A 27,729-nucleotide genomic window follows, 5' to 3' on the forward strand; every position below is an offset into this window, starting at 1 on the left:
TTAAAGAAAAAATCCGCGCGTCTTAATTCCCACCAAAATTTAAAACTTTTGCTGAAGTAAACTAAAGTTTTATTCACATTGAATTGAAATTTTTATTATTATTTTCAAGCATCATTAGATTGAAAACGAAATACGTTTCAAAAGCAGAGTTCAGCTTCGAAGGTTTGAATAAGAAATGGTAATTGGAGAGTGACGCTTCCATTTCAACTTTTACACGCCTTCAAGTTTTCTGTTCGAAACTCATATCGTCGTCACTGTATAATGCTATAAACTTTCATAACGACTGTTATTGATGCATCGAATCGATATTCACCTAAAAGCGACAATTTTACGATATTTCGGTATTATCCTGAATAGGTTGAGTTTATTTTAAGGAATATAAAAATTAACTACAGATACGGAGCACTATGAGGAAAATTAATTAAATGACGGAGCTGTGAATATCGGCGTGGCTTGCAAGTGATCTGCTTCCATATTGTGATTTTCTTTAGTTAATTTTAGATTCTATTCATAGTGGTGTCAACTCTATGATTAGAGTGCAAGCGCCAAAGGGATATATCGTCCTCTAAGGTCCAAGCTTCTTAGTTCACTCGTCACTGGATATCATAGACGTCGCATCAATGCTTTGGCAATGCTAATAATGACTATGTAATTAAGGAAGGAGAGTTAAGGTCAATTGGTGATTGCCAGTTACATCACTATTATTCCTTCAGTGTATGAAGGAAACACCAATCAATATGATATATCTTCCACCCCCTTTACCCTTTCTTCTTTTTCCGAATAACTCCGTGACAAAAACTGGAGGGGATGAGGATGGATTAAGAAGTTAAACGGACAGACAAAAAGGACAGTGTTCATTCAAAAGTTGAGCTGCTGACATGAGGGAAAATTTCTGATGGTTTTGATCGTGGAGTGCTAACAGAAGGAGAATAATAATTTTGTATGTTAATTTCTGCTGCTTGTAATTATGATTGCTCTTAAGAGCTGGGCTTTGGCCCCTTGCTGCTAAAACCTCTCCCTTTTTTTATGGTAAGCAACACTGAATCTGTACAAATAAGACAACAATGTAATGCGGCTCTGCTGAATTATCAATTTCAGGTTTCATTTAAGAAATGTTTATTGTGCCGTTTTTACCTCAGCCATATTTCATTTAAAAAGTCTTTGATTTTCTGGTCCATTTTCATTGTTTGATATACAAAATAAATTTACACATTAAATGAAATTTGATTCTTTGTTATTTCACTCACCATAAATGCGTTTCCCATTCCTCAACTTAAGATTAAATTCCACTATTTGACATTGTACGATTAATAACTAATTTTTGAATTACTGGACTAGCGTAACTTGTATTTTGTTATTGTATTGCTTTCTATAATTTGAATGATATTTAATTAAAGTTAGGATAGTCAACATATCTATTAGTTTTAAATTATAAATGATGTGGTTACTAATTTCAATGAGTATGTCACGTTCGAGTTTCCAGTTTACCGAGGAGATAGTACAAATCAACCACATGATTACTTCTGAATCCTAATCAATATGATGTATTAATGTTCCAATTTGGGAAAAGGAATTTTTAACCGATTATTCGGTTTATTGTGCTAGAATGAGGAAATCCTGGATGGATGAAACAGGTGATAGGTGTGAATAGACATTATGAAGTATTTATTTATTGCAGATAATAGTATAAAAATATATTTATTTTATCCCAGTTGAAAAATTTAAATACAGTAACTAAGATTACATACAAAAATACAATAATGATATGAATAACATTGAAGCACTTAAATTACATTCAATGGAATTAGGAATGAAAACGTGTATCTTACCACATTCGAGTGTGCTTACTATTTTTCTCCACTGTTTCACTCACCTGCAACAAAAGAAGATGTAAGGTTTTAAAAATAAAGAAAGTCTGTAAATAAATTTCTAGATAGTTTTGATGATTATTCTCAAAGGTATCTTTATTTAAGTAAAACTAGTACAACATTTAAAAAACTTATAAAAACAGCAGAAAACTGCACTATGAAATAAATAGAAATGTTAGGAAAAATGCTACTTTTGATAGTCTTGTTATTTTAAACTGAGCCATAGTCTGTATTCACTTACGGCTAATATGGCATTAGCCGAATTTTCTTAAAATCTCTGCTTTCATTAAAGCATAATGCAAGCGTCGCTAGAGTACCACACGTACGGAAATTGCAAACTGCAATCTTCTATTAAAATCGAAATTACTAAACTACGCTTTTCAAGCTTTACCCTTTGACACATTCATTTATGGGAATATTGAAAACTTTGAAAATTTTCCAAACATTTAATAATGTTTTAACATTACTCCTGAAAGCAGGTATTTAATAATTTAATTTCAATTAATAATGAATTGTTATTTATAACAATTTAATTTTTTTATTGTTTTTATTTAACCCGGTTTTATAATTCACACAATTCTCCTTCACATTCCCCATTAATTTTCAAAAATATTTCTTTCTAATTCTTTTATTAAAAGCACGTTTATCAAAATTATTTGATATAATATTCCTGACAATGTGCAGTTTGTAACTTGCGGGGTTTAGTACTAATAAGACGTTGATCGAGTTACTCGGCCATAAATCAAGAAACTCAAATTAGTACCTTTAGATCTTGATACACGAAAGCCCACAGATGCACACCACATTTTCACGTGGAAGCGTTAAATTACCACGTAATCGAATGGTGCGATTAATCGAGTGGTTACCGAGACACGAGATTCGCATCTTAATCGATGCCCTGGGAAAGCCATTATCAAACCAGAAACTACTGTGATCAAAAGCCAAAACCTTCAAATAGGATGAGAGGCAGCCTCAATCAACTGACAGTTACTAACGAGACTTCATAAATCCCCTGCCAAATCATATAAAGTAGCTTTACCTCAAACAGAAACTTGAGAAAAAAAAATTCTTCAAAACTTTTTTAAAACCAGAAGTGCATTTGAAGTTAATAGGACTAGCATCATCATCCGACGAAATAGAATTAAAACTTATTCCTCTCTTTTGGTGAATATTTTTCGTTGCTTATTAATTATAAATCGCATCTTGTCCACCAAGTTGGCGTCATGTCTCAGCGCTTTCTTTTTGACAGTGAATCTCAAGTGAACTATTGATTTAATTACAGATTTTAGTTATCCGCTGTCGATAAAACAGAACACTAATTTATCACTAGCAAAGAAGGGGACATGGTTTTCCTTTCTTAATTTTTGGGCAAATTCGTTCTGGCAGCGAACATGAGTAGAACAAACGAACAAATACTGCTTCTGTCTCTATTAAAAAATCCATTGGGATATTTATTTAATTGTTTATTACCCCTTTCCCTAAAAAACGTCCAGAGAGTCAACTAAAACAACCTAAATAATATTTTAAGTATCCTTAACTGTCAAAATTATGTTATCATTTTTCAAAAAATGATTACAAATAAAAATATAACGAAATTATTTTGTAACCAAAACTCGAATTATAAAAAAACTTCTTGAAATCTTAATTATTTTGTAAAGTAAGACTGCAAATGCTTTTAACTTTTTAATCATTATTTTCAAGGTATTAACTCTAATTAAAATAGATTCAATATCTGTTGTGAATATTTTAATTAATTTACTTAATCCAGTTGAAGATTAGAGTTTTTAAATGCTTTCAATTATTCCTTTGAGCAAGGGATTTTGAGTACTGTGCCTGAATATGCACAAGTGAAGACTTGACTAAGCTGACACAAGCGTCGAAATTACGAAGGCGTTGTTCAGGTTCGAATAAGCCAGTATGGTAAGACGAACATTCTAGAGGAAATTTATGTTCACGCGCGCATCGTGTACATTCATCAGAGATGAGTAACAAATTCTACGGTTCTGTTCTCGAATTTACTTCCACCCGTCTTTCTACGTCATAATTAAATAGCAGGTTAAATTCTCAACTAAGATCTAAAAGCGAATGACAATATTTGCAACACAATAAACCAAAATATTGTTCTTATGAATATTATCATTTCCTCGTAATTTTTTAACTTCCATTTAGATAAATTAAATATAATTAATTATTTTGCGAAGTTTATATTTTTTCTATTACTATAAAGTATAAACTCAAATATAAATGAATGCAGACTTTTAGTTAGAAGTCTGGATTTATTTTTATTTGCTAATTTAAAATGGAGTATATAATAAAATTTCTAGAAATTCACACACTCTGAGTAAGTTTTTCTTTTTAAAAAAAAGTAAACTCAAATAAAAATTTACGTGACTGACAATAACTCAACTTCATGTTTTACAACTCTTCATAAATCCAAGCGAAAGACCACAAACAAAACTACATAACTCTGTTAATGACGAGAAACTTGGTTCCTAAAAAGAGTTCTCTGAATAAAAGTATAGGCATACTTACTTTATTTTATGATACAGGTTTTAACAAAAGTTGCATTTTCTCCCAAACTAAAAAGCTTTGTTTCTGTCCTTATATTTTTGTCACGACTTTATTTTCTTTTATGAAACACAACTTTTCTTTACAATTCGTAAATTATAATAATAGAACTTAAAATTTGACTTTTTGTATGCGTCAGATATTTTTAAATTAATTATATTTGGGTTTGTAATCAACTTATATCGGGATCGTATATTCCAACTACTTAGGATGTGATTATAACTAAGCTATAAACATTATGAAATTAGGTTGTAAAACTATTATATTCATAGCCATTATACAAGAAGGAGAGATGAATTCTTAATATCTTAATAATTATACTTAGACTCCTGGGATGTTTAAAATATTTTTGTATTTCATTAAAGTGTTTGTAAAAATGTTTTTGATAGGAAATATTAAAATACACTCGAGAGTTAAGATAAATTATTGATCACAGTGTACACGTTGACTTAAAAAGAAAACGAAATTCTTCTTCTAATAAAAAAAATTAATAAAAGTAAATTTAATTTAAAGTTGGAAATTTAGAACCAAGTAGTGAATTTTAGTGAAATTAGAACTAACTCCATATTTGCAGTGTGTCTTCAGCAAATATTTGTCTAAATTAGTAATGATGTCAATAACATCTGTAAACATGAGTTTACTTTGACGTCTGACCTTCTAATGATGAAATGCGAAAATTGTTGACAAGATTTATGTCTAAATTATCTGCATCGTGTTGGTGGTACAACAACTCTTGCAAGCAGACGATTAAACCGCTAAGTCGAGAGATGGAGGCTGTTGCTGAGTGCGTAAATCACGAGTAAACTTTTGGAAAACGACAGAAACTCTGCTACCAGCTACGTTTACGTGGCTTTATGTTTCCCTGTAATTCTCTTACATTTCAGACTTCCGTTTTCAACTGTGACCACAATTTCAATCATAACTTAAAGCTACAAGAACATATTTAAATAGAAATAATTTGCATTACTTCATTTAGAAACAATTCAAAACTGAGCATTAGTTATGTAAATTATATTCGTTAATTTTACAACTTAGTCTTTGAGAATCTTGTAAGAAACTTCTTATCTACTTTTGGGAGAAATTTGTAATTATTTCAACATTTCATGGAATTAATGTAATAAATTTGACTGGCTAATTGTAAGATAAGTATAATTATGAAATAAAATACAGAGTTGTAAAAGTCCAGAACGCTGTCTACCTTCCACTCTCACTTCCCACATTCGCTTTCCATCTTCCACTCTCACTTCATTCCTTCCACTTTCCACTTCCCATCTTCCACCTTCTCCCACTTTCAACTTTCCACTCTTACATTCACTTCCCACATTCCACTATCCAAAATCACTTTCCACCTTCCACTCTCACTTCCCACATTCCCTTCCAACTACAATTCTTTTTTTCACCTCCCACTCTTACTTCCTATACCGACATTCACTTCCCACTCCCACATTCACTTTCCATTTTCCACCTTCCACTGTCACTTTCTACCTTCCACTTTCTAGTCTCACTCCCTACCTTCAATTTCCATCTTCCACTCTCACTTCATTCCTTCCACTTTCCACTCCCACATTCCCTTCCCAATTTCCACTCTTACTTTCCACTGCCCATTTTTTACTCCCACTCTTACGTCCTAGTCCCACATTCACTTCCCACCATCCACTTTCTACTCCCACTTTTCACTTTCACTTCCTACCTTCCACTTTCTAATCCTACTTCCCACTCTCAATTTCCACTTTCCACTCCCACATTCCCTTCCCAATTTCCACTGCCCACATTTTACTCCCACTCTTACTTCCTAGTCCCACATTCACTTCCCACCATCCACTTTCTACTCCCACTTTTCACTTTCACTTCCTACCTTCCACTTTCTACTCCTACTTTCCACTCTCAATTTCCACCTTCCACTCCTACTTCCTTTTCCCACTATTCACTTTCCCACCATTAGGTGAGAAAAATGAGAAGCGAAAGTGAGAAATAAGAGTGGAAGGTAGGAAGTGAATGTGGGAAGTGAGAGTGCTAAAGGAAAAGTGGGAGTAGAAAGTGGAAGGTGGGAAGTGAGAGTGGTAAGTGAAAAGTGAGAGAAGAAAGTGGAATGTGGGAGTGGAAGGTTGGAAAGAAAAGTGGAGTAGAAAGTGGAAGGAGGATAGGTGAGTGTGGGAAGTGAAGGTAGGGAGTAAGAGTGGAAAGTGTAAGGTAGAAAGTAAGAGTGGAAAGTGGGAAGTGAGAGTGGTAAGTGAAACGTGAAGGTAGTAAGTGAGAGTGGAAGGAGGGAAGTGAATGTGCAGTGGAATGTAGAAAGAGGGAAGTGGGAAGTGAAGGTAGGGAGTGAGAGTGGAAAGTGTAAGGTAGAAAGTAAGAGTGGAAAGTGGGAGTAGAAAGTGGAAGGTGGGAAGTGAGAGTGGTAAGTAAATCGTGAAGGTAGTAAGTGAGAGTGGAAGGAGGGTAGTGAATGTGGAGTGGAATGTAGGAAGAGGGAAGTGAGAGTGGAAAGTGTAAGGTAGAAAGTAAGAGTGGAAAGTGGGAGTAGAAAGTGGTAGGTGGGAAGTGAGAGTGGTAAGTGAAACGTGAAGGTAGTAAGTGAGAGTGGAAGGAGGGAAGTGAATGTGGAGTGGAATGTAGAAAGAGGGAAGAGGGAAGTGAAGGTAGGGAGTGAGAGTGGATAGTGTAAGGTACACAGGAAGAGTGGAAAGTGGGAGTAGAAAGTGGAAGGTGGGAAGTGAGAGTGGTAAGTGGAAAGTAAAGGTAGTAAGTGAGAGTGGAAGGTAGAAAGTGAATGTAGAGTGGAAAGTGGAAGGAGGGAAGTGAGAGTGGGAAGTGGAAAGTGAAGGTAGAGAGTGAGAGTGGACAGGTTAAGGTAGGGAATGAGAGTGAAAAGTGTAAGGTAGAAAGTAAGAGTGGAAAGTGGGAGTAGAAAGTGGAAGGTGGGAAGTAAGAGTGGTAAGTGAAAGGTGAAGGTAGTAAGTGAGAGTGGAAGGAGGGAAGTGATTGTGGAGTGGAATGTAGAAAGAGGGAAGAGGGAAGTGAAGGTAGGGAGTGAGAGTGGATAGTGTAAGGTACAAAGTAAGAGTGGAAGGTGGGAAGTGAATGTGGAGTGGAATGTGGAAAGAGGGAAGTGAGAGTGGGAAGTGGAAAGTTAAGGTAGAAAGTAAGAGTGGAAAGTGGGGTAGAAAGTGAAAGATGGGAAGTGAGAGTGGTAAGTGGATAGTGGAAGATGGGAAGTGCAAAGAGAAGGTAGGAAGTGACAGTAATAGTGGAAAGTGGGAGTAGAAAGTGGAAGGTGGGAAGTGAATGTGGAAGGAGGGAAGTGAGGATGGGAAGTGGAAAGTGAAGGTAGGGAGTGAGAGTGGAAAGTGTTAGGTAGAAAGTAAGAGTGGAAAGTGGGAGTAGAAAGTAGGAAGAGGAAAAATTACAGAATCGACCCCCACGATTTTCGAATTTTCTCTATGCTGATCTGTGAATCTCATCTTTCCACGATAACCTGTGACATTGCAAGAAATTGTGCGCCCCCACAATCCGTGTTCACTTGGGAATCATTCGTAGAACTAACTGTCAGAGAGATTTCCCGTTTCCAATCTGCTCACATGGGGTACTTTCTCTGAATTTGTAAAATTCATCTATTCCTGCTGGCTGTTCAGATGTCCTTTAGTGAAAAGCCACGCCACCACGACAATGTCTGTCAAAATTATCCCTGACTTTTGACAATTTACACTCCGCCTAGATATTTAGAGTTACTATTTTTTCCCAAGTTTCAAATACAAAATAAATTCAAATTCACTAAATTTCGAAATTAATCGCATAGGGAATTTAACAAAAACATTTAAAACATGAGCAAAAGGAGAAAATGGTAAATAAACGTAATTGAACAAATAAATAAATATTTTCATTACAATTTCTCAACGTCTTTATTGAAGAAACAAAAGCACGAAGTAAAATGAGTTAATTTTGCTCTCTGGTATTTCTTGTGAAATACTTTGAACTAGAAGGGAAGGAAAAACTTTCAAGGAATGACAGAAAGGACGTGAAAGCGAAACGGGAGCAGAATGAAGTTCAATGAGTATAATGTGGAGTAGGACAAGACACAGAGGGACAGGCGCGATCCGGAAATTCCTTTCTGTTTAGATGGCACGCGATAGTAAATGTTGGCCTGAGGCCAAAATTAATTACAGCCAGCATCATCCGCTACTCTTTTCTCGATCACAACAAACTATCAACACTTTTAGAATCATGTCACGATATTGTGTTCCTTTTAACTCTTTTTTTCCCTTTTGTTTCCCAGTTTTTTTTTATCCTTCTGGCTATTGGAAAAAACTTTTTCTCATTACAACATAAATAAGTGTAGTAGTATTTTTTAAGGATAAAAATAAATCGATAATTGAAATTTAGATTTTATTATTAATTACTGTCTGTATTCTGTAGGGATGATGGTTGATGATGCTTCTAAATTGCACCAACTCAATAGTGTTGGCAAACTCTAATAGAACGGATTTCCGTGTAGCTAATCAGGTGGAACCTCATATATTTCTCATCGGCTACGAATCTATAAGAGTCTGATAGTACTGAGGAAAGGGATCTCGTGAGAATAGAAACGTGAAAGGAGAAAACTAATTCAAAGAGGATTTCCATTCTAGTCGCACTTAAAGGCGATGGAAGTGATGACGGTACACCTGTGAATTTCTTTAATGCATAGCCTAAGGATATTTATTGTTTTGGAGATGACTTAATGGATTGTTGTGTTTATGCCCTTTTGCATTAAATTTCTCGTGTTATTGGATATTATTTTACATATTCTATCCTTTCGTCTCCTATTCGCAAAGCTCCTATGCTTCGCGTATAGTTCATTAAAAACGTCATATGAGCCTAATGTCATCGAGTTACAAACAATTTTGGAATTAGTTCCCTTGTTGTGTAATTGTGACACCAAAAGCTGTATTGGGGGATAATGGAGGGTCTAAATGATTATTTATCAAATTATTAAACATTTTTCATCGGTTTCTCGATTACGGACACATAGGAAGAGATTGTAGGGCAATGGACAGATCGAACGCGTGCTTCAGGTGCGGGGAAGTCGATCATAAGTTCGCAAACTGTAAAAGAAGCTCCAGATGTTGTTGGAGTACGTTCCATAAGGTTATCTGACTATCAAGTCATCAAAAGTATTTGATCTTAATTTAAATTAAAAATTATTATTAGAATTAAAAATATTTGATATCTACATTCAAATGTAAGTAACGCTTTAAAAATATGCAAAGCTGAATTCATCCAAGTGGTAAAAAGAAGATTAGCATTTTAATTGGATTTTGAAATAAACTTTCTTTTCTTAACCTTAGCATGAATCAAATTTCCAACTCTGAATATTCTTGTCATTTCTAATGGAAGAGAGAGAGAGAGAGAGAGAGAAAGCATGAAATATGCTGGACGCTGTATAGATCTAAATTATTGACTTTTGATGAATATCTCCATAACTGGTATAATGAGCTCCATTCGTGTTGATTTTCGAGCACCCAGGAGTTTCAGTCAGTCTGAGACTCTCCACAATCACAGTAGTCAGCACAACGTTTACACTCCTAGTTAAGTAGTGTAATCAATGAATGGTCAGCCAAACTAACAGAACTTGGTACATACTCGAAATGTTTTAATGAGTATCGAACTGCAAACAGAACATGAATACTATTTATATTTTCATGTATCTGAAATTTAGTATTTTGAGCATGTATTAAACAAACTAATTCTGACTTTTAAAAAGTAAACAAGCGGATAATGAATTAAGCACAGTTTTAATTTACTATTTTAAATGTTTTCAGTTAATAAAATAACACTTTTTTTTAACTAACTTTTGAAAAATTTAGAATCGGCCCAGGTGGAAAAGTTAACGTTAGCTAACGTTAGCTACAGCTACTAACGTTAGACTAACATTAATTAACATTATACTAACGTTAAATTAATGTTAACTAACGTTATAATTTGATATTAGTGATCAAAAAATGTCGTTAGACTAACGTCAGTTAACGTTAGTCTAACATTAGTAGCATTAGCTAACGTTAATTTTTCCACCTGGGGGACAAAAGTTTATTAATATTACTACATAACGGAAGTATGTTGATGACATTTTTTTGTTAACAAATAATTATTTTCAAAGCAGTATAATTTTAAGGCGATTCCCCTCCTTTCATTTTAGACTTGGAGCATTAAGGACAAAGTGGCTGCAAAGGAATTCATGTGCTGCAAATAAATCAGTTGCTTAATAACCACTGACTGAGTAAACTTGCTGCTTGTGCTTGTGTATTATACACATGGAAAGGATTTCCTCAATGTGCAATTCGCACTCCCACGCACGATGGCATACATAAAATATGATGCACACTATACAAGTGAATTATGTGGTTACTACTGGTTGTATCTACCTTTAGACTGTAAATTTACACAGTTGCAGAGATTTTAGACGTATGCAGAAAATATATATATGTTGTGACATAACATCCGACACTTTTCTGACAACCAACATCATCATACGAGTTTGTTTGCTTACTGGGGTCAACCGTATGATACTTTGCATTAATATTTATATATGTAAACTTTATTAAGAAAAATTTAAATAATTCTTGAACTGTTAAAGTTTCTGAATGTTTAGGTTTAGCCATAGTCTCAAGGAGAGACTCAGTATCATTTGGTGAAGAAATCAAGTTGAAAGAATGTATTATTAAACTCGAAAATAGAGTAACATTGAGTATAATAATTAAACAGGGTTGCCACGCAAACTGGAATCCTAGAAAATCTGGAAATGTTAGGTAATTTTATAAACCTTGAAAAAACCTGGAAAAGTCAGGGAATTTTGATCGAAATCCTAGAAAATTGTTGTTTTCTAGTTATTGTGATTATTCTTAAAATCTAATTTTACTTGAATATTTCCAAACTAATTCAATTTCAAAAAGAGTTGCGCGTTTATAATTTTCATAAGTAGATGAACTTCAAAAGGTTTTAATTTGAAATTTTGTAAAATTTCAATTTTGAATGAATTTTATTAAAAATTCTAAAAAACATAGATTTTTACAAAAATTTTTTACAATTTTTCTAAAATTAGTTAAATTTTGTAATATATATTTAATTGATTATTAAAAATAATGAATTTATAGAAGCATTTTAGTTAAAAACATTAAAACAAATTGAATTTTGAAGCAATTATAAATTATTGCAGAAATGCAATTATTTTCAAAAGTAATACAATTTTTCTCAGAAATTCTAGTATTTTCAAAAATTTTAATAAAATTTATGTCAAAATTTTAATTATATTCCAAAAACTTTACTCAATTCCATGATTTTTAATATCCACTACTTTGATAAAAATTACCAAAAGAATTCAATTAGTCAAAAAAAAACAAATTTTAATAAAATTCTACGCAAACATTTTATTATTTTCATAAATAATAAAAATTTCACAGGAATTTAATTATTTACAAATTATTTTCATAAATTAATATTCAATTATTTACATAAATAAGAAAAATCATCGCAGACTTTCAATTATGTATTTTAAATACAATTTTAATGAAATTCCTCAAAAAATAGAATTATTCTTAAAAATTTTATTCAAATTTATCAAAGAAATTCAATTATTTTAAAAACCTTTGCTCCAATTTATTTATTAGAATTTAAGTATTATTTTTAACACATTTTTAATTAAATTTATCTTCAAAGAATTAAATTATTTTCAAAAATTTTAATGAAAATTTTTGTACCAATTCAATTTTTTTCAAAATAATTCTAGAAAATTTAATTAATTTCAAATATTTGTCAAAATTCAATTATTTTCAATATCTACTATTTCAATGAAATTTCACAAAATAATTCAATTATTTAAAAAGAAATTTTGATAAAATTCGTCTCCTGAATTCAATTATTTTCAAAAATAATATAATTCTTCGCAAAAATCCAATTATGTTAAAAAATTTACAAAAATTCTCGTCAAACTTTCAATTATTTTTATAAATAATAATTTTTTACTTCGAAATTCAATTATTTTCAAAAAATTTCATAAAACTCTTTGCAAAATTTCAATTAATTTTAATACAATTTTCATCAAATTTATCGAAAAATGTAATTATTTTTAAAAATTGTAATATTAAAAATTCACAAAAGAATTCAATTATTTAAAAAGAAATTTTGATAAAATTCGTCTCAAGAATTCAATTATTTTCAACAATAATATAATTCTTCGCAGAAATTCAATTATGTTAAAAAGTTTACAAAAATTTTCGTCAAAATTTCAATTATTTTTATTATTAATAATTAATTAATTAATTAATTTTTGAAATTAATTTTATTTTGCAATGAATTTTACTAAAATTCATGAAAATAATTAAATTTTGTCAAAAAAAATTTCCAATTCATTTATAAATATAATTGCAATGTTGACTACAATTATTTTTAGATTTTTTTTAAATAAATATTGTTATTTATGAAAATAATTAAATTTTACAATGAATTTTATAAAAATTCCCGAATGTAATTGAATTTTGGCGAAGAATTTTGATATTTATAAAGATATAAGAATTGAAATGTTGACAAGAAATTTTAAAAAATATATTAAAAGCATTATAGCGTAGATTTTGAGCAATAATTAAATTTTCAAAAGGTTTCAAATTAAAATCATTTGAAAATTTGAACTTTTCTTACTTTTAATTAAGAATTCTGTTGAATTAATTCGTTTCAAAAAGTTTAATGGAATTTTTTTTTTCATTATTTAAAGCTTTTTAATTTCTAAATATATTTAATTGAAGAATGTCAGAATAATCGAAATTTCGTAAAATTAAATTGTGAATAAAAGAATTTAAAAATTCACAAAGAACTTTTTCAAAAATTATTTTTAAACAATTGACTAAACGAAGAATTTTAATTGAAAATTCTAGAAATGAATAATCGAAATGATGAAAATAATTTTTAAAGAAATTATAGTAACAAAGTAGCAAGTTTTAATTATTATAAAATATGAAGAAAGCGATCACTCCGAGTCTTCGATTTTATCATGATTTAAAATAATATTGTTTTGTTGAATTTGAAATTTTAAAATCTTAATTTCTATGAAAAAATAATAATGATTAAATATTTATTTAAAAATGAAGTTATTGATGTTTTGGAATAATTTTACTTTTGAATTTGTAAATAAATATAATGGAAATTTTTTTTTGAATATATAATAATTTTTATAATTATTTTAGAATAATTATTTTTTTATTATTATTATTATTATTATTATTATTATTATTATTATTATTATTATTTTATTTTATTTTATTTTTTTATTATTATTTTTATTTTTTTAGAATCATAAGATTCTTTAGGATCCAGATACAAACAAAAAAAATTCTATTTTCTTAAAGAAGCAAACAATCATTTTGATGACAAAATTTTTTTATTATATCACAATTCGAAACATTTATTGTTGCAAGATTTTTGCGGGCATTTTCTTTCCTCTCAAGAATCTCTCTAATTCTCGTCGAAATACAGTGCTACCATCTGTTTTCTACATACAAGACATTATGGCAGAATGGAATATTTCAAGTCGAGGAAAATGCAGACAATTTTAAAACTATAGTATAGCGAAATGTTGAAAAAATAAATCAAAATTACGACCGTGTAATGGTATTCTTTTCGTTGAATGTCATGAAAAATATAAAAGAAATCCTGCTAAATATTACCATAAAATTTTATACATATATTTTCTTTCTCACTTTATTTTCAATGTTCTTAATAGTTTTACTAATCGATTTACAAGACATATTCTTACATTATTTAATGATTTTGTTATTTATAAAAGTAGCAGAATTCAGAAATATTTATGAAAATTTTCCAATTTCATTCGTTTTGCATACATGACAAAAATATCTTTTTATAATAAAATATTCATTGTAACGCATTACTGAAAACTCAAATAGTAAGTAATTGGAAGATGCTTTTCAAAATTTCATTTTTAGCCAAAAGGAATAAATTTTAATTTTTAATAACAGTTTTTTTTAAAGAAAAAGAATTTAAAATAGTCGTGATTTCTTGAATCAGTTCAACAACCATCGCTTAAAATTAAAGTGGTGGTTAAATTTAATATGAAACCATTAGAAGTCTGAAATTGGTCCTAATAACACTTCAACTTCCTACCCGAATATTCGACGAAAAGAACTGAACTGGTTGATATTAATAATTAATATCTAATATTTTCTTTTATAAAAAAAAATTTTAACGCGAAGAATGAATTTTTATTTTATTATCTGACTAACGCATTAAACTGACAATATAAAATAAAAGCGAATTAAAAAAAAGAAATTTACAATTAAAAATATTTCTAGTAAGTAATAAAAAATCTCTACTTTTAAACCAATATTTCTAGTAAGTAATAATTAGTAATAATTACCAAAAGTGGTAATAATTAATAATGGATAAACAATAAAATATCAATATGAAATAATACAACTTTAACTATCTTTCATCATAATATATGAATTTTGTACCACACGAAGCTTTTGCTTTTATTCGAAGACATATTCTGCGTTTTATTAGTAGATTTCACAATAAAGCGAACATTTAAGTACGAAATGGTATTAAATCATAAAAAGAGATAAAAAAATTCGTCATAAAAATGCACATAAAGCACTTCCACAGTAAATTATGCATTTTTCTGTAATGTATAAATCAATTAATTTTAATGCTTTTTCCATGTGAAATAGTCGGGTTATAAAATCCATTTAAATACGATAATCATCGTAAATATATGAAATTATCTTATTCTCCAAAAATGAATTTTCCCTTTTTTTCTATTTTATACTTAGCATTAAAAAAAAAAATTTTTTATATTAAAAATAGATGTAAACTTTAAATTCAATTATGCTTATATTCAAATGTTTTTAATACTTACATCTAGTGTTCCACAAGCTTCATACCTTGGTAACATCTTATTTTTATTTTAATAAAAAATAAACAAAATCATTATCTTATATTATAATAATAATATAAGATAATGATTTTGTTTACTTTTAATTTACAGTAACTTAGATTAACTTACAGTAACTTACAGTAAATATAAGAATATTGTTACTGTAACTCCTTCAAAATTATTTTCATCATTTCAAATTCAATTATTATTTTCTGCAAATTTGTAAATAAAATTCTTCTTTAAATCAATGATTTTAAATAATTTTTGAAAAAGTTCTTCTTGAGAATTTTCAAATTCATTTGTTTACTATTCCATTTTACGTGAAATTTTAATTATTCGGAAATTCTTCAAATAAATATATACATTTGAAAAAAAACTTGAAATAAAAAACTTTTTTTCAAATTTCAAATAAGCTTTTTAAAAAAAATTAGTTCCATAGAATTTTTAATTGAAAGTATGAAAAATTCAAATTTTCGAAGATTTTAATTTGAAACGTTTACAAAATTCAATTATTTCTAAACATTACAATTATTAGTTTTACTTCTCTAAAATTCAATTATTATCTAAAACATTAAATGAAATTAATTTTTAAATAAATATTTATTAGAAAATTCTACGAGAATTCAATTATTTAAATAAAAACAGATTAAAATTAAAATTCTGAAATGAATTTTATTATTCATGAAAATAATTAAATTATTGCGAAGAATTTTATAAAAAAGTTTCAAACAATTTATTTTTTTCGAAAAAATGTATGTAAATTCTATTTTTAATAATAATTGAATTCCTGAAAAATTTTCATTATTTTAAAAAATAATTGAATATTCGTGTAAAACTTTTTCGAAATTGTTTTTAAATAATTGAATTTTTTTGGAAAATTTTATTAAAATAATATAAAAATTATTGAATTAAGAAAAATTTTTGAAAATTGAAATTTGGTAATGAATTTTATTCAAATTTTTGAAAATAATTGAATTCTTGTGATGAATATTGTTATTTTTGAAAATAATTGACTTCCTCTGAATGATTTTATTATTTATGAAAATAATTAAATTACTGCGAAGAATTTTATGTCAAATTGTAAAACATTTGATTTTTTCGAAAAAATTTATGCAAATTCTATTTTAAATAATTGAATTTCTGTAAAATTTTTATTTTTTTGAAAAATAATTGAATGTTTGTATAGAATATTATTAAAATTTTTGTTTAATAATTGAATTCTTTTGGAAATTTTATTAAAATAATAGATGTACATACAAATTATTGAATTAAGAAAAATTTTTTAAAATAATTGATATTTTGCAATGAATTTTATTAAAATTTTTGAAAAAAATTGAATTTTATTAAACATTTATTTTTGTTCATTTATAAAGATAATTGCAATCTTGACTATCATTTTTGTTTGGATTTTTTTAAAATAATTGAATTTCTGGGAAGAATTTTATTAATTTTGAAAATAATTGAATTCTTGTGATGAATATTGTTATTTATGAAAATAATTGAATTTTACAATGAATTTTATAAAAATTCCTGAATATAATTGTAAATAAGCAAGTAAATAATTGAATTTTGATATTTATAAAGATAATCGAAATGTTGACAAGAATTTTAAAAAATATTTTTAAAATAATTGAAATGTTGACAAGAATTTTTAAAAAAATTTTGAAAATAATTGAATTCTTGCAAAGAATATTGTTATTTATGAAAATAATTGAATTTTGCAATGAATTTTATAAAAATTCCTGAATATAATTGAATTTCGGCGAAGAATTTTGCTATTTATGAAGATAATTGAAATGTTGACGAGAATTTTTTTAATTTTTGAAAATAATTGAATTTCTGAAAAGAATTTTTTTAATTTTTAAAATAATTGAATTCTTATGATGAATATTGTTATTTATGAAAATAATTGAATTTTTTTTCAATTTTACAAAAATTCCTGAATATAATTGTAAATAAATAAATAAATAAATAATTGAATTTAATGAAAATTTTGATATTTATAAAGATAATTGAAATGTTGACGAGAATTTAAAAAAAAAAAATTTTGAAAATAATTGAATTTCTGGGATGAATTTTAATATTTATTAAGATTGCGTTAAAATTTTTGAAATTGAAACTAATTTCAACAGAATTGAAATTTAAATTTTTCAAAAAAATACATTTCTAAGTAAAAACTTTATGACAATTCTTTAATAGAATTAAGTTATTTAAAATAAATTATTGTCAGAGATAGAAAAAATTGAAACTTCTTTTTAGAATTCGTGGTGATTTCATAGTTTATGAGTCAAACAAAAAGACACAAAAATTCAATATTTTCTTATAAATTCTAAACATTTAATTTTTTCCAGTACATTTAATAAATTTCCCTATATTAAATTATATACTAACAATCGTTATCAATAATAAAATTAGTTTTTCTAAAATCCAATCTAATCTAAATCGTTATAATTTTTTGTGGCAGCTGAGAAATAATATTTTTAAATCAGCGCTCTTATTGATATAAATAAATAAATATAAACATTTTATTAAATTAACAAACATGAAGTTCTTAGTGAAATAAATAAATAAATAAAAAAATTTTATTAAATCAACAAACAGGAAGTTTTTATTGAAATGAATAAATAAATAAAAACATTTTATTAAATCAACAAACAGGAAAGTCCAATATAATTTTTCATTCCTCTAAAATAAAAATTTAAATACTTTTATTAATTAAGTAAATACATGAAAATAGACATTTGTTCTGTTATAAAAGCAAAAAAAAAAAGGGAAATAGAAATAGAATTCAATACGAACGAGCAGATTGAAAAAAGAATTATGAACAGAAATAAAAGAGAAATCTCTTTAAAAAAAAAAAAAAATGAAAAAAAGAAGAAAGTTTGAACAAATGCAAGCATTGAAGTGATAGTTGGAAAAAAATTTTCATTGCATAACCTCTATGGCAAAGAGTGGCAGTTCGTTAACTATTTGAAATTGTAGTATCTCACTGGGTAGACTTTACTTCCCCATTTCCCGGGGCGAATTTCAACACAATATGAATATCGCTGACGATCCCGCAGAGCTGAACGCTTCTATTAGATGGGTACATAAACCGATATCGTAATGCAATTCACCTGACGTTGTACATTTTGTACATTGTAGACATTTCGATACTTCTCAATGTGTAAACAGTGTTAATGTGCTCACTAGTTACACCTTTAATTACACGAAATTAGACGAAATCATTTAATTTCCATTGCAAATCAACTGACGGTGAAACGACCCCTTTCAATGATACAATACAACAGACACTAAATTGGAAACTTGACGTATTCCACGCAATACCTCATTTCAATTAAACGAGAAACCAGTCACTACTTATTTCATTATCCCCTAAAACATGGAATACCAGGACCGAAATTTTAATTTCACTTTAATGTTTCTTTTTTTTGTAAATTGTAACAAAAAAGAAAACTTCAATATTTTTTGAAGCAACAAAATTATTTAAATACGCAGGAAAAACAAAGTCTGAAACCGTTTACATCTTAAAACTGAAATGATTGAAAAATAGCCTATTTTTAAACTGAAAACTATATTAAGTCAATTTTATGACTTAAAATAATACTCTCAAGACTAAGACTTAGTTAAAAATGTTTCTAATGTTACGGTATTAGTCAAAAAGAGACTGAAAGTAAGATTTATTTTTTAGTGTAAAAAAAACTGTTATTAAATTTTTAGAAAGAATTCGAGAATGAATAAAATAAACAATGTGTTATAAATCATATTATGACGATTTGAATTTATTTAAATAATAATTTATTTTAATAATAAAATTTAAAAATTTAATAAAATAATTATAATAAACTAAATAGTAATAGGGAAAAAGTGTCAACCATCTAGTTCGTAGTCGATAAATCCCTAGAGGTCAGAACTTTGATTATTTTTCGTAAAAAAAGGATTTTTACATCTACTTCCAATTTAAGAGAAAGAAAAAATTCTGGAAAATTAAAATTCCTTTTTGTAATTGTCAAACTTTGCACTCGATAATAATTAATTTTAAAAAAGTAGCAAAAAGTTGCTTTCCAACTGAAAAAAGTGGTAAAAGAGTAGCTATCGAAAAATTAAACTTGACAACAACAAAAAAATCGTTTTAGACACTTTACAAAACTGACAAAAATTTCTAATCCATATTTTTTATTTTCCTGACTTTTTCCCTATAATTTTCATCAAAAATATTTACTTCTTTCTTATATTCCTGCTAATAAATTGAATTCCTGCAACGAATTTTATTATTCATGAAAGAATTTAAATATTTATAAAAATAATTTACTTCATGCGAAGAATTTTATTAAAATTTTTAAATAATTCATTTCTTTCGACTACACATTTTATAAAAATTAAATAATTGAATTCCAGAAAAATTTTTATTATTCATGAATAGAATTAAATTCTTACGAAGATTTTTACAAAATATTTTTTAAATAACTGAATTTTGTTTGGAAATTTTATGAAAATAGTAGATATTGAAAATCATTGAATATAGCGAAAAGTTTTTAAAAATAATTAAATTTTACAAAGAATTCTATTAAAATTTTTGACAATAATTGAATGTCTGTATGGAATTTTATTAAATTTTTTTTTTAAATAATTGAATTCTTGCGAAAGATTTTAATAGAATTTTTAAAAAATAATTGAATTTCCAAGAAGAAAATTACATTTAAGAATAATTGAATTTTTGGTAAGAATTTTATTAAAATCTAAAAGAATAATTGAATTATTTCAAAAAAAAATTTAATTAAAATTGTATTTAAAATAATTGATTTTTTTCGAACAATTTTATTAAAATATTTAAAAATAATTGAATATCTGAGAAATTTTTATTATTTATGAAAAGAATTGTATTCTTACGAAGAATTTAACCAATTTTTTTTTTTAAATAATTGAATTCTGTTTGGAAATTTTATTAAAATAATTGAAAATCATTGAATTGCGAAAAGTTTTTTAAAATAATTAAATTTTAAAAAGAATTCTATTAAAATTCTTGACAATAATTGAATGTCTGTTTGGTATATATTATTATTTTTTTTTAAATAATTGAATTCCTTACAAGAATTTTATTATTTATGAAAATAATTGAATTCCTTACAAGAATTTTATTATTAATAAAAATAATTGAATTTTGTCGAAAAATTTTATTAAAATGGTTAAAAAGAATTGAATTGCTGTAAAAAATGTTGTTATTTTTGAAAATAATTGAATTCTTACAAATGATTTTATTAGAATTTTTTACAATAGTAATTGAATTTCCAAGAAAAAATGCCAAAAAATAATTGAATTTTCAGGAATAATTTTGTTATTTATCGACATAATTGAATTCTTTTGAAGAATTATTTATATAAATAATTGAATTCTTGAAAAGAATTTTATTAAAATCTAAAAGAATAATTGAATTATTTCAAAAAAATTTAATTGCAATTGTATTTAAAATAATTGATTTCTTTTGAATAATTTTATTAAAATATTTGAAAATAATTGAATTCTTCCAAAGAATTTTAAAAAAACATTGTTTTATTTGTGAAAATAATTGAATTTTTCGATTAATTGATTTAAAATTGGATTTAAAATAATTGAAATTCTTCGATGTGTTTTATTATTTATGCAAATAATTGAATTCTTGCTTAGAATTTTATTAAACACTTTTTATAAAATTAAATTTCCATGAAAAATGTTATTATTAGTGAAAATTATTGAGACGAATTGTATTAAAATTTTGTTAAAGAACTGAATTTTTCGAAATTTTTTGAAAATGTTTTTCTAAAGCCTTTATTTCTAATCTTTAAAAATTTTTTTTTCTAATTCTAGAGAAATTGAATGTCTATGGAAATTTTATTATTTATGGAAAATAATTAATTTTTGGGTGAATTTTATCAATTTGTTTTTATGAATTCTTTTGCGAAATTTTATGAAAATACTAGACATTAAAAATAATTGAATTTCGAATATTTTTTGAAAATAATTGAATCGTTTTAAAGAATTTGATTATAATTTTTTAGAATAATTTTTTGATTTCTAGTATTAGCGAATTTAAAGTAGTGGAGATTCTTAAAAAAATCAAAAATAGTAGGTTTTAGTAGATGAGTGAGAAGCCTGAATTTTTTTAAATTTTTAGAATCTATTTTTTCTTGATACTTAGATTACTTTTATTGTGAACTTTACTTTTTAGTAAATGTCTGTCATGAAGATACAAAATTCTTCTCTTCGATCTAGACATTAATATAATATAAAAGGATTCAGTTTTATTATTTAAAATTTTTAATATTCGTTATTATAATTATTGACTTTCCTTCATAATATTTTTTATTTAAAGAAACAATGAGAACAGAAAATTTTATTTCAATTTACCAAATTAATTAACGTCAAGAAGAGGAAAACTTTAATAAAATGAAATTTTGTTAATAATATATATAATTCGCTGAGCTACTTCGTGTGTAAATTGATAAAATAATATCCTGACAAGTTGATAACTCATTAAAATTTTTTTAACGAAAATTCTGTTTAAATTAAAATATACTCTGAATTTTTTTGAAATATAATAATATTTTCTATTCAAATTCATTTTTAATTAATAAGTAAAAAGTCGTGTTTGTTTTATTCATTTATGATCACAATATTTGTATTTTAGTTTTTGTTTTTGTTGAATAAGAGGAAAGTCAAATAATCTCGCTGGAATTAAAGATTTTAATATAATTATTACTGTTGTTTACTGCTTTCTGAATATACCAATCTCATTTCTTTTATGATTTTTCTTCTCTTGATTAAAAACGCGTTCCGCCAACGAATGAAATATGTGAAATTCTGAGCGCGAAATAAGCAAAAAAAGAAGTATCTTCATTTTCAGGGCAAAGAAATTTTATTTAATAAGAAACTCTCGTAAAATTTTATAGTAACTAAATTAAATAAGTTTTCTGTAGATTTAAAAATATATATATTATAAAATAGTTGTTAGAAAAGGTGCGCAATTTAATTTTCATTTTACTGTAACGAGATAATATTGCTTTTAAAAAGGAAAATTTAATTATGACTATCTTTTTTAGGTAAAGTATATTAAAAATTTTTTCTGCATTTCATATTTTAACGTTGATTTTAAATTCACCCGTTGCCAATGGATTCCATTAATACGAAGTTTATATTAGATTTCAAAAATTTAATATCAGATTTAAAAAAATTAAAGAGACGTTTTCAATTCTTAAAAATTGTTTTAAATATTTTTATATCCGATAACACATTTAGAATTTATTTCTCTCTAAAGGAAATTTGAATATTAGTAACTGATGAAGTTTAATGAAATAAAAGTGTCTTTTTGTTATGCAATATTTATTATGTATTTTAAATTCAGACGGATGTGATATTTATAAATTCAAAGTGTGGAATTTTTAATTTCGAAAAGTTGTATCGATTTATTGACATTTTTGTGACGAGCTGATGAAAAATTCCCTCAAGCAGAAGAAAAAAATCTTTACACACCTTATAGTTGTTAGAAATATTTTAATAAAAATTTTTTTAAATATATTTTTTTTATAGATTCTTTTATTCAAAATCACGAATACATATTTTTATTTTGCAAGGGTAACTTTTCATGACTGCATATTTATGTAAATGTATTGCTGAGTATGCTAACTTTGTACTATGCTGACTTTAACAAAGCACTCTTGTGATCCGATTTGACTGAAGGTAGTTTCCATAAGTTTTCAGGGGAACTATATCACCTCAAAGGATAATCAATATTGAAAATTGCTGCATATATTATTTATAATATGAATGTTTGTCACGGTGTCGAAAACACTTTAATTTTAATATTTTAAAAGATTGAATTACTTCAATTTTAAAGTGTTAATATATTGGGGGGTTAAATTCGAATTATTATCAAAAGTAATAAAATTCTTCGTAAACATTCAATTATGTTCAAAAATTATTAAAAAATTCTAGTCAAAATTTTCATTATCTTTATAAATAATAAAATTCTTCGCAGAAATTCGATTATTTTCAAAAATTTTAATAAAATTCTTGACAAAATTTCAATTATTTTTAAAAATTTTCAATATCTATTATTTTAATTAAATTATCCAAAAGAATTCAATTAATTAAAAAAATTTTAATAAAATTCAAAGAAAACTTTTAATTATTTTCATAAAATAATTAAAATTTCACAGAAATTCAATTATTTACAAATTTTTTTTATAAATTTCTTCGCAATATAATTCAATTATTTTTAAAATAAATAATAAAATTTTTACAGGGATTCAATTATTTTTCTAAATATAATTAATTTTTTTTTAGGAATTGAATTATTTTCATAAATAGTAAAACTCATCGCAGAAATTCAATTATTTTTGAGAATTTAAATAAAATTGTTTGCAGCTATTCAATTATTTTTAATACAATTTTACAGGAATTGCTAAAAAATTGTAGGTATAATTATTCTTAAAAATTTAATTTCAGTTCCTCGAAATAATCAATTATTTAAAAAAAGGTTTTTTTTTTTAAATTCTTTGGCAGAATTCAATTATTTACAAAAATATTAGAAATTTTCGCAGGAATTTAATTATATTCAAATATTTTACTGAAATTATTCGAAAGAAATCAATTATTTTGAATATACAATTTTAATTAAATTCTTCGATAAATGAAATTATCATTAAAAATTTTATTAAAACTCGTTAAACAAATTCAGTTATTTTCAATACAATTATTTAAAATGATTTTTCTAAAATTCTTCACTAGAATTCAATTATTTAAGGAAAAATAATAAAGTTCTTCTTAAGAATTCAATTATTTTTGAAAATTTTAATATAAATTTGTTGCAAGAATTCAATTATTTTTAAAAATTTTAATAAAATTCTTCGTATCAATTCAATTATTTAAAAAATTTTTGATAAAATTCTCAGCAAAATTTGAATTATTTTCAAAAATTTTCCTCAATTAAATGATTTTTAATATCTACAAATCATTTAGATTTTGAAACGTTGGAGTAAACTAATTTTTAAAAACTATTTGTCCGAATGTTTTCGTTTCATTCTCCTTTAATATCTACAATTTTAAATAAAATATTCCAAAGGAATTCAGTTATTAAAAAAAAAAATTAATAAAATTCTGAATAAAAAATAAGTTATATAGTGCTAATTATTTTCATAAAATATTAAAAATTTATCTGGAATTCAATTATTTACAAATTTTTTTATAAATTTGTTCGCAATAATTTCATTATTTTCATGAATTTTAAAATTTTCTAAAGAGATTCAATTATTTTCATAAATAATAAAACTCATTGCAGAATTTTAATTATTTTTAATACAATTTTAATCGAATTTCTCGAAAAATGTAATTATTCTTAAAAATTTTATTACAATTTGTCTCAAGAATTCAGTTATTTAAAAAGAAATTTTTATAAAATTCGTCTCAAGAATTCAATTATTTTCAAAAATTAATATAATTCTTCGCAGAAATCCAAATTATTTTTATGAATAATAAAATTTTTCTTCGAAATTCAATTATTTTCAAAAATTTTAATAAAATTCTCTGCAGAATTTCAATTATTTTTAATACAATTTTCATCAAATTTATCGAAAAATGAAATTATTCTTAAGAATTTTATTAAAATTTGTCAAGAGAATTCAATTATTTAAAAATTTGTTGATACAGTTCTTTATGAAAGATCAATAATTTTAAGATACATTCAAATAAAATATTTATTTTTGTATTTAAATAATTGAATTCTCGTAGAATTTTCTAATGAAAAATTGATTTAAAAATGAATTTCAGTTAAAATTTTAGATAATAATTGAATATTAAAAGCAAATATAGCGTGAATTTTTAGAAATAATTGAATTTTGAAATTAATTTTTCTTTTTTGAAAAATTGTAATTGAATTTTTTTTTTTATTATTTGAAGTTTCTATTTTCTAATACATGTTTAATTGAAGAATTGACGACTAATTGAAATTTGTAAAACTGAATATTGTAAATAAATATGGATTTGAAAAATTGTCGAAGAACTTTTTTCGAAAATTTAATTGATTTAAAGAAAAATTAAAAAAAAAAAAAAAATTTTTTAAATTTTAGTGAAAAATTCTTAAAAATAATAATTGAATGGAAATGATGAAAATAGTTTTGAAGAAGTATTATATTCTTGTAATATACATTTTATTGGTATGAAAAAAAAAATTTAATTTATACTTTTCAGTGAAATGTTTTCTTATTTTCCAGCTGAAAAAGTTCTATAGAATTTCACTAGCACGATTCTATACAATTTCTATACATGAATTCTACAAGATTTTAGTGATTTTTAATTAGAAAAAATATAAATGTTGTTAAATAATATTTTTCAATTTAAGTTATTGTAAAATTAAATTTTAAGAAGAATTTTAAGAAGAAACTACTTAAATACGAGCCAAGAATATTCCCTACTTGAATTAAGTGGCCCCACTTAATTTAAGTAGGGAATATTCTTGGCTCCTATTTAAGTATGTTCTTCTTAAAATTAGATTATCGTTTTTTTCCTGTGTGGTAATTTACCTGAATACCATTGGCAGACCCTTAGTTCCAAAAAGTTTTTTTTTTGTGAGGATGTCAATTTTTCTTAAACTTTTCTTAAAAAATATCAAATTTTCAAATATAGTTGTATGTTGTAACAAATTTAGTATTTTTAATAATTATTGATACAAGTTCAATGTGAAATAGAGGATATTTATTTATATTTATAAAGTTTGATATAATTTAGTCTGTACAGAAAATATCTCTTTTAGTCCATCAACAAAAAAATACGATTCACACTTTTCACATTTACACTATACTCGAAAATTTATAATAAATTTGTATATTAATATTTTTTTAAACATAAGATTCAATTTGAAGGGCTATGTAAAATTTGTACATTCAATTTAACAGAAAATTTGTGGTCAAGGGCAAGATCAAAGATCTTGTATAAAATGTATATGCTAACTCACCCAGTCAATATAAAAAATAGATTTTTATCCATCCAAAAGATGGAAGTCGACAAATTTTGTATAAGAAAAGAAAACCTCTGATAAAAGTGTGATTAGAGTATGCTCTTCGGGAAAACTTGATTGGCCAAATCCAAGATTCCACCTCGATTATGATACAGATGATGCAAAGCCAATTAATTGGTGACTTCTCTTGACATCGAATCCACTCCAGATACACACTAGGTTTTTATCTTTTTTGTTTTAAAAAAAGATTGTTATAAAAGGTGAGTTTAATTTTCGTCAATGTCTAACAACCTCTCTCCTTTGAGGTGAATCTTCAAACACAAATTATTAATCGGTTTATCATAAGCTTGAGTAAGTAGGACAATTATTTTGAATACGAATCTCCTTATGATATCTAATATCGTTTACAAGCATTATCATGATGCCCGTGTCTCTCGAGTAAACAAATCTAATCCGTTTGTCTCGGCGGCATTGAGAGTAGTGATGTTAGGCATCAGCATAACGGCAGTAGATAGTCAACACACAAGTGAGAGAGAGGTATAGTAATCGAACATAATGGTCCATACGGTTTGGGACTCTCGAGCTCTATTATTCTACTCTGAATCAACGAGAAACCTTCTCCCCTTCGCATACGATCGACTAATTTTGTTAACTACATGCTTACGACCATATCGATCTAAAATATATATCACACTAACTTTTATCCTTTTTTAAAAAAAAATTAGCTAGCATCCTTGAGACACTTTTCAAACTCTCTGAATAAGTCTCTTCAATAATTATTGTGATTGAAGCTCTGATCATTAGTCGAGCAATAACGAACGATTCAAAATAAGTTTTTATATGTTTAATTAACCAAATATTACTCACCAGAAGAGTATTTAAAGTTAGCGTCCTAGACTCTATTCAGTAGAATGATTTCATTTTCTTTTTCAAATATAATAATTAAAAAGAATTTCAGAAAATAATGGTAAAAGATAAAATAACTGGATAATTTATTCGCTCACCTGAAACAGAAAGAAAATAAAATGGAATTAGTTTGTTTCTTGTATAACATCAACTTCTGATAGGTAGTCAATTTTAACCACACAGAAGAAACGATAATCTAATTTTAAGAAGCGCCTCCTTAAATAGGAGCCAAGAATATTCCCTACTTAAATTAAGTGGCCCCATTTAAATTAAGTGGGAAATTCTTCAATTAAACATATTTTAGAAAATAAAAACTTCAAATAATAAAATAAAAATACAATTGCAACTTTAAAAAAAAATTAATTTCAAAATTCAATTATTTATAAAAAATCACACTATATTTGCTTTTAATATTCAATTATTATCTAAAATTTTAACTGACATGCATTTTTAAATACATATTTATTATAAAATTCTACGAGAAT

General features: G+C 25.8%; 1 protein-coding gene and 1 long non-coding RNA gene across 4 annotated transcripts in view; both read right to left on the reverse strand.

The window, feature by feature from the left end:
• Nucleotides 1-27,729, reverse strand: part of LOC122502460 (furin-like protease 2) — a 381,086-nt gene that overhangs the window by 53,035 nt on the left and 300,322 nt on the right. The gene's annotated exons all lie outside the window — the stretch shown is intronic.
• On the reverse strand, nt 1,680-27,337 carry LOC122502461. Its single transcript, XR_006301638.1, has 2 exons — nt 27,206-27,337; nt 1,680-1,873 (listed from the first exon to the last, which is right to left on the reverse strand). It is a non-coding gene; the product is annotated as an uncharacterized LOC122502461 (long non-coding RNA).

This window comes from Leptopilina heterotoma, unplaced genomic scaffold, assembly GCF_015476425.1.
Source record: "Leptopilina heterotoma isolate Lh14 unplaced genomic scaffold, ASM1547642v1 Lhet_23, whole genome shotgun sequence".
Lineage (NCBI taxonomy): Eukaryota > Metazoa > Arthropoda > Insecta > Hymenoptera > Figitidae > Leptopilina > Leptopilina heterotoma.